General features: G+C 41.8%; 1 protein-coding gene across 1 annotated transcript in view; it reads left to right on the top strand.

Moving 5' to 3' along the window:
- LOC114645332 (uncharacterized) overlaps positions 1-16,251 on the top strand; it is a 434,664-nt gene that overhangs the window by 282,845 nt on the left and 135,568 nt on the right. The gene's annotated exons all lie outside the window — the stretch shown is intronic.

The following is a 16,251-nucleotide window of genomic DNA, read 5'->3' as shown; positions in this document are numbered from 1 at the left end:
CCAAGCTCTGACACCGGTTGTACAGGGACCGAACCGCCCTTATCAGGGGGTCCGGTACTCCATACTCCCGGAGCACCCCCCACAGGATCCCCCGAGGGACACGGTCGAACGCCTTTTCCAAGTCCACAATACACATGTAGACTGGTTGGGCGAACTCCCATGCACCCTCCAGGACTCTGCTAAGGGTGTAGAGCTGGTCCACTGTTCCGCGACCAGGACGAAAACCACACTGTTCCTCCTGAATCCAAGGTTCGACTATCCGACGGACCCTCCTCTTCAGAACCCCCGAATAGACTTTTCCAGGGAGGCTGAGGAGTGTGATCCCTCTGTAGTTGGAACACACCCTCTGGTCCCCCTTCTTAAAGAGGGGGACCACCACCCCGGTCTGCCAATCCAGAGGCACTGTCCCTGATGTCCATGCGATGTTGTAGAGACGTGTCAACCAAGACAGCCCTACAACATCCAGAGCCTTGAGGAACTCCGGGCGTATCTCATCCACCCCCGGGGCCCTGCCACCAAGGAGTTTTTTGACCACCTCGGTGACCTCAGTCCCAGAGATGAGGAAGCCCACCTCCGAGTCCCCAGGCTCTGCTTCCTCATTGGAAGGCATGTTATTGGGATTGAGGAGGTCTTCGAAGTACTCCCCCCACCGACTCACAACGTCCCAAGTCGAGGTCAGCAGCGCACCATCACCACCATATACAGTGTTGACACTGCACTGCTTCCCCCTCCTGAGACGCCGGACGGTGGACCAGAATCTCCTCGAAGCCGTCCGAAAGTCGTTCTCCATGGCCTCCCCAAACTCCTCCCATGCCCGAGTTTTTGCCTCAGCAACCACCGAAGCTGCATTCCGCTTGGCCTGCCGGTACCTATTAGCTGCCTCCAGAGTTCCACAGGACAAAAGGGACCGGTAGGACTCCTTCTTCAGCTTGACGGCATCCCTCACCGCCGGTGTCCACCAACAGGTTTGGGGATTGCCGCCACGACAGGCACCGACCACCTTACGGCCACAGCTCCGGTCAGCCGCCTCAACAATAGAGGCACGGAACATGGCCCATTCGGACTCGATGTCCCCCACCTCCCTCGGGACATGGTCGAAGTTCTGCCGGAGGTGGGAGTTGAAGCTACTTCTGACAGGGGGCTCTGCCAGACGTTCCCAGCAGACCCTCACAACACGTTTGGGCCTACCAGGCCTGACCGGCATCCTCCCCCACCATCGAAGCCAACTCACCACCAGGTGGTGATCAGTTGACACCTCCGCCCCTCTCTTCACCTGAGTGTCCAAGACATGTGGACGCAAGTCTGACGACACGACCACAAAGTCGATCATCGAACTGAGGCCTAGGGTGTCCTGGTGCCAAGTGCACATATGAACACCCCTATGCTTGAACATGGTGTTTGTTATGGACAATCCGTGACGAGCACAGAAGTCCAATAACAAAACACCGCTCGGGTTCAGATCGGGGGGGCCATTCCTCCCAATCACGCCCTTCTAGGTCTCACTGTCATTGCCCACGTGAGCATTGAAGTCCCCCAGCAGTACGAGGGAGTCCCCAGAAGGTATGCCCTCTAGCACACCCTCTAGGGACTCCAAAAAGGGTGGGTACTCTGAACTGCTGTTCGGTGCATACGCACAAACAACAGTTAGGACCCGTCCCCCCACCCGAAGGCGGAGGGAGGCTACCCTCTCGTCTACCGGGGTAAACCCCAATGTACAGGCTCCAAGTCGGGGAGCAATAAGTATACCCACACCCGCTCGGCACCTCTCACCGGGGGCAACTCCAGAGTGGTAGAGAGTCCAGCCCCTCTCAAGGAGATTGGTTCCAGAGTCCAAGCTGTGCGTTGAGGTGAGCCCGACTATATCTAGCCGGAACCTCTCAACCTCACGCACAAGCTCAGGCTCCTTCCCCTTCAGAGAGGTGACATTCCACGTCCCAAGAGCCAGCTTCTGTAGCCGAGGATCGGACCGCCAAGGTCCCCGCCTTCGGCCACCACCCAACTCACACTGCACCCGACCTCCTTGGCCCCTCCCATAGGTGGTGAGCCCATGGGAAGGGGGACCCACGTTGCCTCTTCGAGCTGTGCCCAGCCGAGCCCCATGGGTGCAAGCCTGGCCACCAGGCGCTCGCCAATGAACCCCACCTCCAGGTCTGGCTCCAGAGGGGGGCCCCGGTGACCCACGTCCGGGCGAGGGAAAACGCCGTCCAAATTTTTTATTCGTCATAGGAGGTCTGTTGAACCGCACTTTGTCTCATCCCTCACCTAGGATCAGTTTGCCTTGGGTGGCCCTACCAGGGGCATAAAGCCCCGGACAACAGAGCTCCTAGGATCATTGAGACACGCAAACCCCTCTACCACGATAAGGTGGCGGTTCGGTTCGGTTACATTTTTTGTTATTATTATTTCACAGGGTCTCAATTGTTTTTTCTGACTCTAGACGGGGAGAAGGTGGTCTCCTTTACGATTTATTTTGACTCGTCACTGTGGCATGGTAGCGAGGGAGTGAAGGCACAGGGATCAACAGTATATGCTTGGTGGCAGTGCTTGATTTGCGTTGGTACTCATAATATATTCTTTACGGTCCACTAATGTACGTCTCAAACGATAATACTGTGAGCTCTTTTTTTTTTAACAAAAACATGGTGCAAATCTTGCAGAAGTACTGATTGAGTAGTGACATCATGCATGTGTGTATACGTAGCAAATTATTCGCGCATGTGCAAAACAGATCAGACAGTGCCATAAAATGTGAGGTGGAGCGCACTTACAATATACAAGTTCTAGGCATGGTTAACAAGGCTGCTACAGCTCTGTGATGTGATATCATGGTGGGCTCACAAACAATCATGGGGCTCTGGAAAAAAAAAGTTAATCGAAGTCAGTCAAAAGATCAATTTTCAAGAAAATATTCTGCGAGCAACGTCTCAGATGAACCCTGAAAAAAAACGCTTTTGACAAATTTTTCCAGTCAACACTACTCATTAACAATTGTTTCAGTTTTTCTGAAAGTATCATATTCTTCGTCAAATTTAAACTCAAATCCACTTACAATTTAGCTTTTAGATATTAATTGATCCTTTTTCTGCACTGACTTTGTCCTGGTCAGAGTTGTGAGCCAATCCGGGGGACAAGGAATCCTCATCCATGCTACTCTGCCCAGTAATCTACATGTCTTTGGATATTAGAAGGTAGTCTAGGTGGGCACCAGGAGTGCTTTGTATGTAACCTTCATGCAGAAGACAGCCAACCCAGGGATACAGCAGGCATCTAAATAGTTTTAGACAGTATTACAACTTGTTGCCCCGATGTGCTAGCAAACACTAATTTTGCGTTAATAATTCATCTCTGTATTTAACATATCATTTTCAAACATTCACAGTCCAGGGGCTGGAGCCCATCCCAGCAGCATAAGGTGCAAGCCAAGAATCAGCTCTGTACAGGGCACCGGTCAGTTGCAGGGTACCAGTCATGCACACAAGGCCCATTTGAAACCACCAGTTCATTTATCCTAGATATCACTTGGGATACTTGAAGAAAATTTGAATACTTGGTGGAAAACTCACATAGGGAAGGATGAGAACATGCATGCTTCACATGGACAGCAACCAAGCAAAGGATCTGAACTCAGGAAGGTAGATCTTTGAGGCAGCAATGCTTACCACTGCATCATACAGCCAAAAATTAATTATTGTATTTGTTCTTTTCACTTTAAAAATTGTATTCCAATATTTCAGAATGAAAAGATTTACATCAATGGGTTAAAATAAAATTTAATCCTACAGCTTGAACCGCTACTTGAAATTAGAGTCTCATGTAATCATGATTACATCAAATATAATTTTTGCTAATCTTTCCATTTTAAGCCACAGTGTAAGTGTTTTCAGCTTCAAAGGGGCTCCTTGCATAAGTGGGCCATCATTGACTTTTGTGACAATCTTAGCCAAAGGATCAACATAATCAATTAATCCATTATGACTTTCAATAAATTATTAATGTGACATTAGTGACAGGAAAAAAAGTGTAAAAATGTTAGTCTTGGAATAATCCCAAAGTAACCGGGAGCGCCGGCTCATGTTGCAATGCTCCCAGAATGAAATAAGAAGGCAATAAAACTTAAAAGATGAGGGGAGGGAGTTGTGGGGCATTTATTAAAAACACAGACTAAACAGATAACTTTACTTAACCTTAAAGAAATAGAATACAGATAACAAACATAAAGACATTTCGTAAAACTGCACCCCCATACCATATGTTTGTTTATTTTTTTACTTTTTTGTCCATACAGTCTTAAACACAATGGGTCTTTAATGGCACTTTATGGTTATTTACTGAGTTGTGTGGTTCCTTGTAGCTTCATTGCTTGACCAAGCACCATTTCATTCTGGGATGGGTTCTCTGCATATGAAGTTTGAAAAACTGCCTAAAATGTAGAAAAACCTGAAATATTTAATGTATGGTATGGGCTGAGTGTATTTTACTGGATGTGTTGTGTGAGAGCCTCTGGTATTTCACAAATCTGTTACCATCTATTCATGGTTATTTACTGTATGGAGCCCGTTACGGATCTAAATAAATTAATGTCCTTTCTGGAACCCTCACATGGATTGGTCTTTTGGGAAACAAAAACAGTCACCTATGGTATCACTCTGTAGAACTACTCTGGCACCTTTATGCCAGACTATTACTTATTAATCATCCCCATTGATTATCTATCGCATAAATGTACATTGTTCAGAAAATGTTTTCCAGTAAAAAAATCCTGAGCACATCACTGAAGTACCATGTTCCCTCCATATAGACCTTGGTGGCTTTGAACTTTTACAGCTCACAGCTCTATAATGTAAGTGAAGATGTTCTCTTGTGGCTGTTGTGACAAACTCCACAAAGAGCCATAGCAAGGTTTGGGGCAGCCACCCATATATTATTTTCCTGGCTGCAAACTGCAAATAAATGATACCACAAACAGGAGTCCAAAACAGAACTGAGGGAATAGGGAAAAGGTGGAGGCTTTTAAAGGTCAGGGTAGGAAGTGACGTCAGAGGGGCCGGGATCAGAAGGGTTTTCAACCATAGGCTCGAGCCCGGACATGAACATCAACAGGGCCAGAACCAGAAAGGTCTTCATCTATAGGTTCGGACCCAAAATTTCCTGTGAATGGTCTGCATGAAACCGAGAAAAAGAATCAGTGCACTCTGCCACATCCCGGTCAGATATGGAATTGCCCTCACTCAAGCCCTTTAGCTGCCTCCCATGTACACGTGTGTGACACTGTTTATGGATACAACTCGGAACCTACAAGAATCAGTTTTTTAGCATCCTGCTGCCCAGCATGGTTGGTGAGGTGCAGTCGTGCTCAGGTCTGAGACAGTTGATACATTTTTACTTTCTCATATACGAAGTAAAGGGAAAGTATTGTAATGGTTCAAAGATTCGATGTCGAGATTTTGATGAATCTCGATGTTTTAGACCTCCCTGAGGGCGAAAATACCATTTTTGGAAATATGTCTGTGTGTCTGTCTGTGTGCGTGTGTGTGTCTGTATGTGAACATGATAACTTGAGTACGCTTTTACTTAGGTCAACCAAATTTAGTATACAAGTATTTGGTACAAAACGTAGATTCTATCAACTTTTGGGCTATTTCCGTTCACTAGAAGTAGTACTTTACCTTTTATTCATGCAGCTGCAGAGTCCGATTTATTCAATTTTACTTTTGTAATAATTGTTCAATATATTATTAATTTGATTTGATTTGATGTTGATGATTCTTTAATGTATATTACATAAAAATATAATCATTGTCTTGTGGTTTACTCATCAAATATCCATCCCCATTTCTGATTATACGAGAAAGTCTAGGGGAGACCACTCCCGATTTTTCTATGAATCTTCTTTGTCTAGATGTCTCCTCCTCTACTGCATTCTCTATTTGTTGTTTTAAAACAGAAGTGACTTGATTTGCATACAATCATTGCCCACGTATTGCCTGGGCAGAGCATTTCCACATACAACTTCAGCTTGGGAGTCAGGGAACAAATGTGCAGTTCCTCAACACAACATAGATTGAAGAATAAGCTAAAAAGCTTATTCTGTGAAGTGCCAGGCTTGCCATTACGCTTTCAGGACCTAAAAGATACAGAAAGAAAAGTAAAAAGGACAAGGATACGTTACCCAGTAACACCTGCAGTCCATTAGAGTTAAAAAAAAAATGAAAAATTAATATTTTACTTTATTTTTAAAGTAAGACTAAAAATTGATCCATAAGATATTATCTTAATAATATTAATAATCTTAATATATTATCTTAATATCATTTTCATGTTTGATCGGTAGAATGAAGTTGACTTTCTTATATCTAAAATACAAAATTTACAGCTTGATATCTATGTCAAATTGTTGATTTGAATATATTAAAATGAGCACCACCAACATTTTATGAATGAAAAATTAATATTTTACTTTATTTTTAAAGTAAGACTAGAAATTGATCCATAAGATATTATCTTAATAATATTAATAATCTTAATATATTATCTTAATATCATTTTCATGTTTGATCGGTAGAATGAAGTTGACTTTCTTATATCTAAAATACAAAATTTACAGCTTGATATCTATGTCAAATTGTTGATTTGAATATATTAAAATGAGCACCACCAACATTTTATTAACTATTCTTTATTATTGTCACGCTTCCTTGTTTTGTATCACTAGGATTTTCATTATCAAATTTTGCATATTTTAGGGTCTTGCATATTTTTATAATTATTTTTGTGATGTCTGTACACTACCATTATGGATTTTTGTTGCTTACCTTTGTCAAAAACAAAAGGGAAACCTTGTGAGAAAATCCTGACAGCTCCAAAGTTTTAATGAGTAATTCATTTAATTAACAAAAATAAATGCTTCAAAGAAAGAAAGGAAAAACCTAAATACAAAGAAAATTTCAAAAAGGATCAAGATTCCAAAATGGACCATAAATTATTAAAGAAATAATACCAAATTTCAAAAATATTGACTACAAGTAAGAATCCAAAATAAAGACAGCATGTAAACCTAATAATAAAACCTAAATAACAAAACTAAACAGGTAAAATCCAGCAAAGAGAAAGACTTGAATGGTCAGAGGAGCTATAAATTGAAAGCTACCATGAGGAAAATCAGAAAAGAAGAGAAAGGGCAAAGAGAAGCTGATCCATTTACTGCAACCCCACCTGAAGGAATGATTGAATGAACTTATTATAGAACCCCAGAGCTGCAGAGACAACTAACTACAGCACCTGCTGATTTGTTGTTTTTTAGTATTCTCTTGTACTTGGATTTGTTTTTTGAGGTTGAGGATTCTGTTTCTGTCATTTGTTTGCTCCTAATTCTTAATGATTTAGGTGCTGTGTTTTGTTTTCTGCAATGTCTTGAGCACCAGTTTAGATCCTTAATCACTGCCATTTTGAGCTCCCATCATTAGGTCTGCTTCCCTGCATTTCTTGGGCATGGCTGCAGAGGTCAGGACCTATTTGTAATTAACACAATGAGATAAAAGAATGCTTAGGAGTTAACTTTCTTATTTGATCCGCGAATACCAAAACTCCATCAAAATAACCAATTTCTGCTAAATATTCTCGTGTGTTTAGTTAGGTTTTGACTTTGTTCTTTTTTGTCTTATGTCTTTGCTTCTGCTTCTTTATATGATTTCCTGCTTGACCCTTTTTTCCATTCACATCTCCTGGTTCTGCTCAAAAATGTTCACCTTTCAGTTCACTGTTAGGATACCTGGGGCCTGTTGTCTAATTAGGGGTCTTGTCCCACCAACATCAAAATCAATTAACAACATACTTATTCTCAGACAGAACATATATTTTAATACCACAAAGATGTACACCAATATACTGTAATTAACAATAACAAAAATACAGTTAAAACAGGACAATCATGAAAAGCAATACAGAAGAACTGATATGGCTGAAGGGCTCAGATGAAGCTCAAAAAAACTTTAACTGATAAACTACACCTTAAAAAACCAAAGAGGCCAAGAAATGTGAAGTAGGTTTGGTCCTGAAACTCAAAAATCAGACTTGCAGGTTGAACTGCAAACCCCTGGCCACAAATCATAAAAACAATTTTCCTTTATAATAAAATATTTGACTAATATAAGATATTCAAAAACATAATCAAGAGCAAAGGGAATGAAATGGTTTATCTACAAGAGGCAACTCAAAAGCTAATTAAACTATTCTACAATTCATATATCAAAAAAAAAATAAGTGTCATAGATTCAAAAATGAGAGAAAGATCATAAGAGAACTTGCAACAATGAGACTCCTAATATTTAGAGAACAATTCAAGCAAGAGGAAGTTAATTAATGCCGTTGTGATGAGCCTGAAGTTTCTTAGTTCTGAATACGGCTGAAGACAGCCTCTCAGCGCCAGCATCAGTGGGCCCCACCCCTTGGGTTTAGTATATAACAAGCTGGAAAAGTAGGGCAATGAACAGACTAAACTGAAATTTGTAATAAAAAAACAATATTTCAAACACAAGAAAAGACTCCTGTAAGGACGAAAACATAGTTAATTAACTGTCATGATCAAACTTTTGTTTTTGACTTTTTATTAGAGGATTTAGACGATGAGGAATCTTGTGGTCACATTTGTGTTTTGTGCTCACTACATTTTTAAAGATGTTGAAGATAATTAATGTGTTTCCACAACAGGTTTTTTAATGGATGTTATTTGTTGATGATGGCTCTACTAATGCTAGGAAAGGTCAACCCAGAAATGTGTGACACATGACATCACCACGTTGAAGGTATAATGGTCAGTGTTGCACTCTTCCTGGTTTTTTTCATACCTGGATGGGAAGCCAGAGAGGAACAACTGTCAAAATGTCTGACGGAACAAGAATATAAGTTATTGAATAATGGAAGGATCAACGACAGCCACGAGTCGAGAGCAGTTCAATCCCCCATACACCAGGTGGCAGTGGTCCTCACATGGGAACCCAGTCAAAAGAACTGCAGGGATGCTTGGGATATGGAGTCTGGAAGTGCAGCTTTTTCAGGGTCTCTACGTTTCAATAGAGGGTGCTGTCGGGGGAAGAGCTCCCTATTTTCGTTATGACCCAGAAGACATGGTATCCTCGGAGGCATTCCCAGGTCTGGCCTCCCATTTCTGACTCAACCATGTAAAGCAGTGGGCAACTAGAGGACATGATGATGAAGAAGTAGATAGATAGATAGATAGATAGATAGATAGATAGATAGATAGATAGATAGATAGATAGATAGATAGATAGATACTTTATTAATCCCAAGGGGAAATTATTGTATTGTTTATTATTGTATCATTCTTGCTTATTTTTGGAGAGGTGATTGTGGAGAAGTGTGGTTGTTTGAATAAATATTCTTTATTTTAACTCGAAAATATGCTGAGCATTACTGTGTCTTGGGTTTGAGGCACAGTGGCGCCCCCAACAGATTACACTAGCAATATAATACAATATAGATCCAGCTTGACTTTAAACTATAGATCCAGCTTGACTTTAAACAATTACATTTTTGATCATTAACAAAAAAGTTGATTAAAAAAAATCTGAAAATGGACCTCACACTGGCTTAGGCTGCAGGACTCTTGATTTAGTTTTGGATATGGTGCTCTTTTGGTTATTTTAACTTCAAGTCTGGGTAAAACACCATTAAATGGCAAAGTGGGAGATATTTTTTAAAAGGGAAATGTCACAGAAGCTCATTCATTACTAACACTGAACAAGGTAATGATAAAGATTGCATGTATTAGCATGACTTGACTTATAAGCAACAACCAGAATCCTGAACTCAGTATTAAGCCAAGCCACATACTATAAATGCATACCAGAGATGTTTCAGAAATATAAATATTCAATGTCAATTTTCACAATGAAAAAGAAAGAGCATTTGTCTGCATAGCACTTCTCATGCCTACACAGTGAGGGAGTTGCACTTCTCTCCTACACACCTTGCATCTTTCTAACCTATCTTCACTCTTTCACTGAGGCATCTTACCTTCTCACCACCAAACCATTCCACCTGTCATCCACTCACATATTTTGCAAGCCCAGCTATTCCACTAGATTTCAGGAGACTGGAGCTTACCCTTTCACCATCATCTGCTAGGCAGGAACCAAATCCAGATGCAAGCATGAAACTGCACACACTTAACAGTCTCTCAAATCTGGCCAGTTTGGAGTCACCATGCTAATTAATATTCAAATCTTGGATACACTGGAAGACAACAGACTACTCAGAGAAAACCTACAGTATGTGGATAATAGGGATACATGCAAACTCCGCTTAAAACTTCCAGGGTCATAAATTGAGCCTAGGTATTGGGAGCTATGAGACATCAGTGCTAACCACTTGCTGTCATTTCAACCATCTTTATTTCAGGATATTTATGTAAAGCTTGAGGTTAATTTTCGAGTCAAAGCCAGAGCTACATATAGGAGCATGGCATGAACTTAAACCTGTTGTGGCCACCAGTCAACATGTCTTCACTCATGGATCAGTTTTAATCAGCTATGACTCACTGTGCATACACAGCCTGATCCCAACCCCATATAATAAGGATGAAGGCATCACTTTCAGTATTCTGATGGAATGGGTACATTTTCCCAAGCTAATGTAGGCCTGATTTTTCATTCTGGTCTGTTCCTCGTCATGACCAGAATGCTATTCTCCTAAATCTGATAAAGACTTAGGTAGTACCACCCAATCCCTTTTGGCTCTCTGATGACACCTTTAGTATTTCCATTGTGAGCTACACAATGCAATGTTCAGATTGATACTTGACAGTTGTAATCAAATGCAGGGAATTGATTTTAATGTTATGGAGCAACTTTGTGAAATCATGTCAATTTCACAAAGCACTTCTATCCATCAATTTTTTAACCCACTTATCTAGTTCAGTGTCACAGAGAACAAGAATCTCTCCTGGCAGAACTGGACAAAAGTAGCAACTACCCCCAGTCCAGGCACCAGTCCATCACAGGGCACATTTACTCATTCAGGACTAATTATGTAACATAATGATATCAAAAATGGTTAACTTGTAGTGTGAGAATCTGCTGCTGTACATTAGATCTTCACGTGGATGTTCTAGACAGTGTGACAGCCTCCTAGACTCCATATTGTCTACCACCACTGGTCCCAATACTAACAAGCTATTGTCTCTCGGTTCTGAACACGTATAAATTGCTTTGCTCCAACACTAAAAGCACACAGTAGCCTAAAAATGAATGTGAAGCTCAGCACTTTTGATTTGCTTTTCTTCCACAGTTGTGTGGCTTATCTTGGCTCCATTTTAGCAAAAGGATAAGTGGGGTCACTATGACACCTGAAACTTGGCAAGCCTGTGATTCTGCAGTTGTAAGGGCCGCACTGCTGAGGTGAGCTAATTCATTATGAAGAGAGCGGCCTTATCTTGTCATGCCACACATGTCACTTGCAATGTTCCCTTGCATTAGCAACCCAATGCAGGCAGAGAGGGAAGTGATTAGAGCCGAAATGGAGATGCAGAGATGAGTGATGGGCGAAATATTGAAATTGCTCTGCTTAATAGTAAGGTGACAATTCCGATGTGAAAAGACAGAGAAGGCACAAGGACGCCTGCTTGTGTGTTAATTTCAATAAGATGCAAATAAAGAAGTAATTGGTTATAATGCAGTATTCTCAATCGGTGGTGCTAAAACCCCATTTTAAAGGAAAGAAAACATTTTTAGACAATCAAGACAATCAACAGAAAAACATTCTGAAAATGATCAATGAAAGAAATTCAAAGTTCACACTTTAAATTCATTGAACTAAAATGTATTTTTAAGTTCATGTTTTTTTCAAGTTCAAGTGTATTGTCATGTATGCATATTATAATGAAATTCTTACATGCTTGCCTCCTCAGAACAGCTCACAAAAATACAATACCAACAAAGACACACACACACCCACACAAAGGTATATATAGCATGCAATTACACAGAATGTGTACAATATATATATACAATGTGTGTGTGTGTGAGTGAGTGTATATATATATATTTTATATATATAATATATATAGTGGTCTGTAGGGGGTACTCCAGCTCACCATATTCGACACAGATAGACCCCAGGACAAGTTCAGCAGCACAACACAAAGCTTTTATTTGGTTGTGGGAAACTCTTCCCTCACAAGCATTTCCGACTTAACCAACACCGTACAGTAAGCACACACAGCAAAGCCTTTTTTTCTTCTTTTCCTCCTCTCTCTGTCTTTCTGTTCTGTTTCCACCTCTTCCTTCCTCCAGCAAGTTTCATCCCTATTTCTCCCAACTGGAGGTGCAGCAGCCAGCTTCTTTTAAGTTGCATCTAGGAGTACTTCCAGTGTCCCATAAGCCTGGTCTGGAAGCACTTCTGGGTTAGGTTGGAGCCCAATCAAGTAGGGCTCAGCAGTGCCTACTGCAACCCCTGGCGGCACCCCCGGAACCCAACAGGAATGAGCCACCAAACTTCAACTCACAGAACGCCCTGTGGGAATCCGTGGCATTGTAACAACCCAGGGGGGCTGCCATCTAGAGATTTGGGGGAGACAATGCAGTGAGCACGCTTTCTCACCTGGGGCCTCATGCATAACACTGTGCGTAGAATTCACACTAAAACATGGCATAAGGACAAAAGCAGAAATGTGTATACGCACAAAAAAATCCAGAGGCATAAAAGTGTGTGTTCCCCAACTTACACATTCTTCCGCTCCATAAACCCCAGTCAGCGTGAAAAATAACGCATGCGCCTGTCGCCACTCCCAAACTCCTCCCAGAATTACGCCTCTTTGAATATGCAAATCAATATAAATAGCCCTTAAGCACAGCGTTCTGTGAAAAGACAATGGCAAAGCACGGGGGAAAATAGAAGAATTTCAGCGAATACCAAGTGGAGGCAAGGAAAAACATACTATTTGTTGGTTTTAACAGTGATGTAAACAACAAAAGAAAGTTGATCGAGTGACATAGAGAGTCGGAGAAACTCGAAAGCTCAAGTTCACAAAGTCGCACAGTGCCCAAAATAAAAAAGAAGTTTTCAGATATCAAAGTCGTCATGAAAAGGCGAGTCATAGCTGTGACGATGCGGGTCCGCTCCATGCTCCCAACGCCTTCCGAAGACCCTAAACCAGACACTGTCGGTAATGTCACCGAGATGAGCTGACATATAAGGACAATTCTCAAATGAAGCCTGGGGATATTTCCAAAAAGTGCATAAATGCTTTTATTAAAACAACAAACAGTGTCCAAACAAAAGTGCAGTGCCTCAGGTTCAATAAATAATCCATCAAAACAAGAGTCCAGTGGGGATAAAAATCAAATAAATAAATCCTTTAAAATATGAGGTTAAAAATGCAGTAGTTAAAATGCAGTCTCTCTCTCTCTCTCTTTGCTCTCCGGCCCACCTCCGTCTTTCTTTCTCCCTGGCTCAGCCATTGCTCACGTTGCCAGTGGAGACCCAAAAGTCACGAGCTCCTTCGGCCAACCTCCGTCTTGGCCTCCTTACGGACGTCACTGCCAGACTGTCCGAGGTCGGCTCTCCTCCTTTCATCCTTAGCGCTCCCGCAGTTGCTCCTCAGATCCCTTGGGAGGACACCTGCCTTGCTCACCCCACTCACTCGAACTTTCAGTGGGGCGAACTAGCCCCTAGAGCACTACCAACTAACGCTCCTTCGCGGGGCCCCAGCTCATTCGGCTTCCTCTTTTCAGGTGGCCAGATCCTCCTGCTTAGACTGCCGTTCCCATCCTTTAACCTCTTTCTCCTCCATTTCTCTATACATCCTTCCATTTATATCTCCTCCCTTTCTCTGGTGTCGACCCATATATCTACACCCCTGTGCGCCTCCGTGGGTGCAGCGCCTTAGTCACACACCGCAGGAAGCCAATGAGGCAATCGAAAATGACCGCACCCACACATGCAGGTGCGACTCGCTCCAGCTACCTCATTATTTCCCCGCAGTCATGCAATCGCACCCACAAAGAACGGCATGGCTATACGGATTTAAAACCTGGCCTTTTTTATTGGAAGCCGCGGACCTGCTATACCACAGTAGCCCACCGTATGAGTGTTATATGAAAGCTTATTAGGGTACAGAGAAAAGAAAAAAAAATAGAGACACAATGAGAAAAAAGCTCGAAATGTCAACTTTAATCTCGAAATTTCCACTTTAATCATGTAGTTTATTTTGTCATTAAAGTGGAACATCATAACTATAGTAGCACGTTAAATGCTTTGTTTTGTATGTGTTCTTCTATCTGCTCCATGTGTAAATAACTACGTGCTTCTTAAACGACTGGACACAGAATCTATTACATTCGTGATATTACAGCTCTCTGAATAATTAAAATAATGAGATGTATACTTGATATAATTTTCATGATGATAGGAGTTAAAGCATGTTATTAAACATGGGAACACGGTGGCGCAGTAATAGTGATGAGCTGGCGCCCTGTCCACAGGTTGCCTCGCGCAAGATGCTTGCTGCGCAGTGTGCGACCTTCAATGAAATAATTTATTGCAGCAGTTCAAACGTACTAACCCCAAATTCCTGTCCTTCCTTTTCTTTCTCCAAGTAACCAATCACCACACAATCAGCTCTGTAATAGATGTTAAGCCATCTGTAAGCTTAGAACACCGATTCTTCAAAACTTTTAAGGAACATTGAAATATCTTTGTAGTACATGTTTTTATTATTCTATCCATCTATCCTTCCAGTGTTGTGCCAGCCCCAGCAAGAATACAGTGCGAGGCAGGAACAATCCCAGAACGAGGCACCAGATCGTCGCTAGCGCTGCGCCACCGTGTCCTCACATGTTTAATTATTAATAATATAGATTATTTAAACGATGTTAACATTTTTTCTGTATAATATAATGAACATATTTTGCTACATTTCATCTTAAAAATGATATTGTTATTATATGTAAATACATGCTTTATAAAGTGGCTCAGGTTGTGGAATATTATAACTGTATCACAAGTTTACAGTGAGGTAATCGTACTTATACAGGTGCTGGTCATAAAATTAGAATATCATGACAAAGTTGATTTATTTCAGTAATTCCATTCAAAAAGTGAAACTTGTATATTAGACTCATTCATTACATACAGACTGATGTATTTCAAATGTTTATTTCTTTTAATTTTGATGATTATAACTGACAACTAATGAAAGTCCCAAATTCAGTATCTCGAAAAATTAGAATATTGTGAAAAGGTTCAATATTGAAGACACCTGGTGCCACACTCTAATCAGCTAATTAACTCAAAACACCTGCAAAAGCCTTTAAATGGTCTCTGTGTAGCCTACAGAACTAGACTGAATCATGGGGAAGACTGCTGACTTGACAGTTGTTCAACAGATGACCATTGACACCTTGCACAAGGAGGGCAAGACACAAAAGGTCATTGCTAAAGAGGCTGGCTGTTCACGGAGCTCTGTGTCCAAGCACATTAATAGAGAAGCGAAGGGAAGGACAAGATGTGGTAGAAAAAAGTGTACAAGCAATAGGGATAACCGCACCCTGGAGAGGATTGTGAAACAAAACCCATTCAAAAATGTGGGGGAGATTCACAAAGAGTGGACTGCAGCTGGAGTCAGTGCTTCAAGGACCACCACGCACAGACGTATGCAAGACATGGGTTTCAGCTGTCGCATTCCTTGTGTCAAGCCACTCTTGAACAAGAGACAGAGTCAGAAGCGTCTTGCCTGGGCTAAAGACAAAAAGGACTGGACTGCTGCTGAGTGGTCCAAAGTTATGTTCTCTGATGAAAGTAAATTTTGCATTTCCTTTGGAAATCAAGGTCCCAGAGTCTGGAGGAAGAGAGGAGAGGCACAGAATCCACGTTGCGTGAGGTCCAGTGTAAAGTTTCCACAGTCAGTGATGGTTTGGGGTGCCATGTCATCTGCTGGTGTTGGTCCATTGTGTTTTCTGAGGTCCAAGGTCAACGCAGCCGTCTACCAGGAAGTTTTAGAGCACTTCATGCTTCCTGCTGCTGACGAACTTTATGGAGATGCAGATTTCATTTTCCAACAGGACCTGGCACCTGCACAAAGTGCCAAAGCTACCAGTACCTGGTTTAAGGACCATGGTATCCCTGTTCTTGATTGGCCAGCAAACTCGCTTGACCTTAACCTCATAGAAAATCTATGGGGTATTGTGAAGAGGAAGATGCAATACGCCAGACCCAACAATTCAGAAGAGCTGAAGG

This window comes from Erpetoichthys calabaricus, chromosome 2 (genome assembly GCF_900747795.2).
Source record: "Erpetoichthys calabaricus chromosome 2, fErpCal1.3, whole genome shotgun sequence".
NCBI classification, from domain to species: domain Eukaryota; kingdom Metazoa; phylum Chordata; class Cladistia; order Polypteriformes; family Polypteridae; genus Erpetoichthys; species Erpetoichthys calabaricus.
Note: the sequence above shows the minus strand (reverse complement) of the source record. Positions and strands in the feature narration are given on the sequence as shown.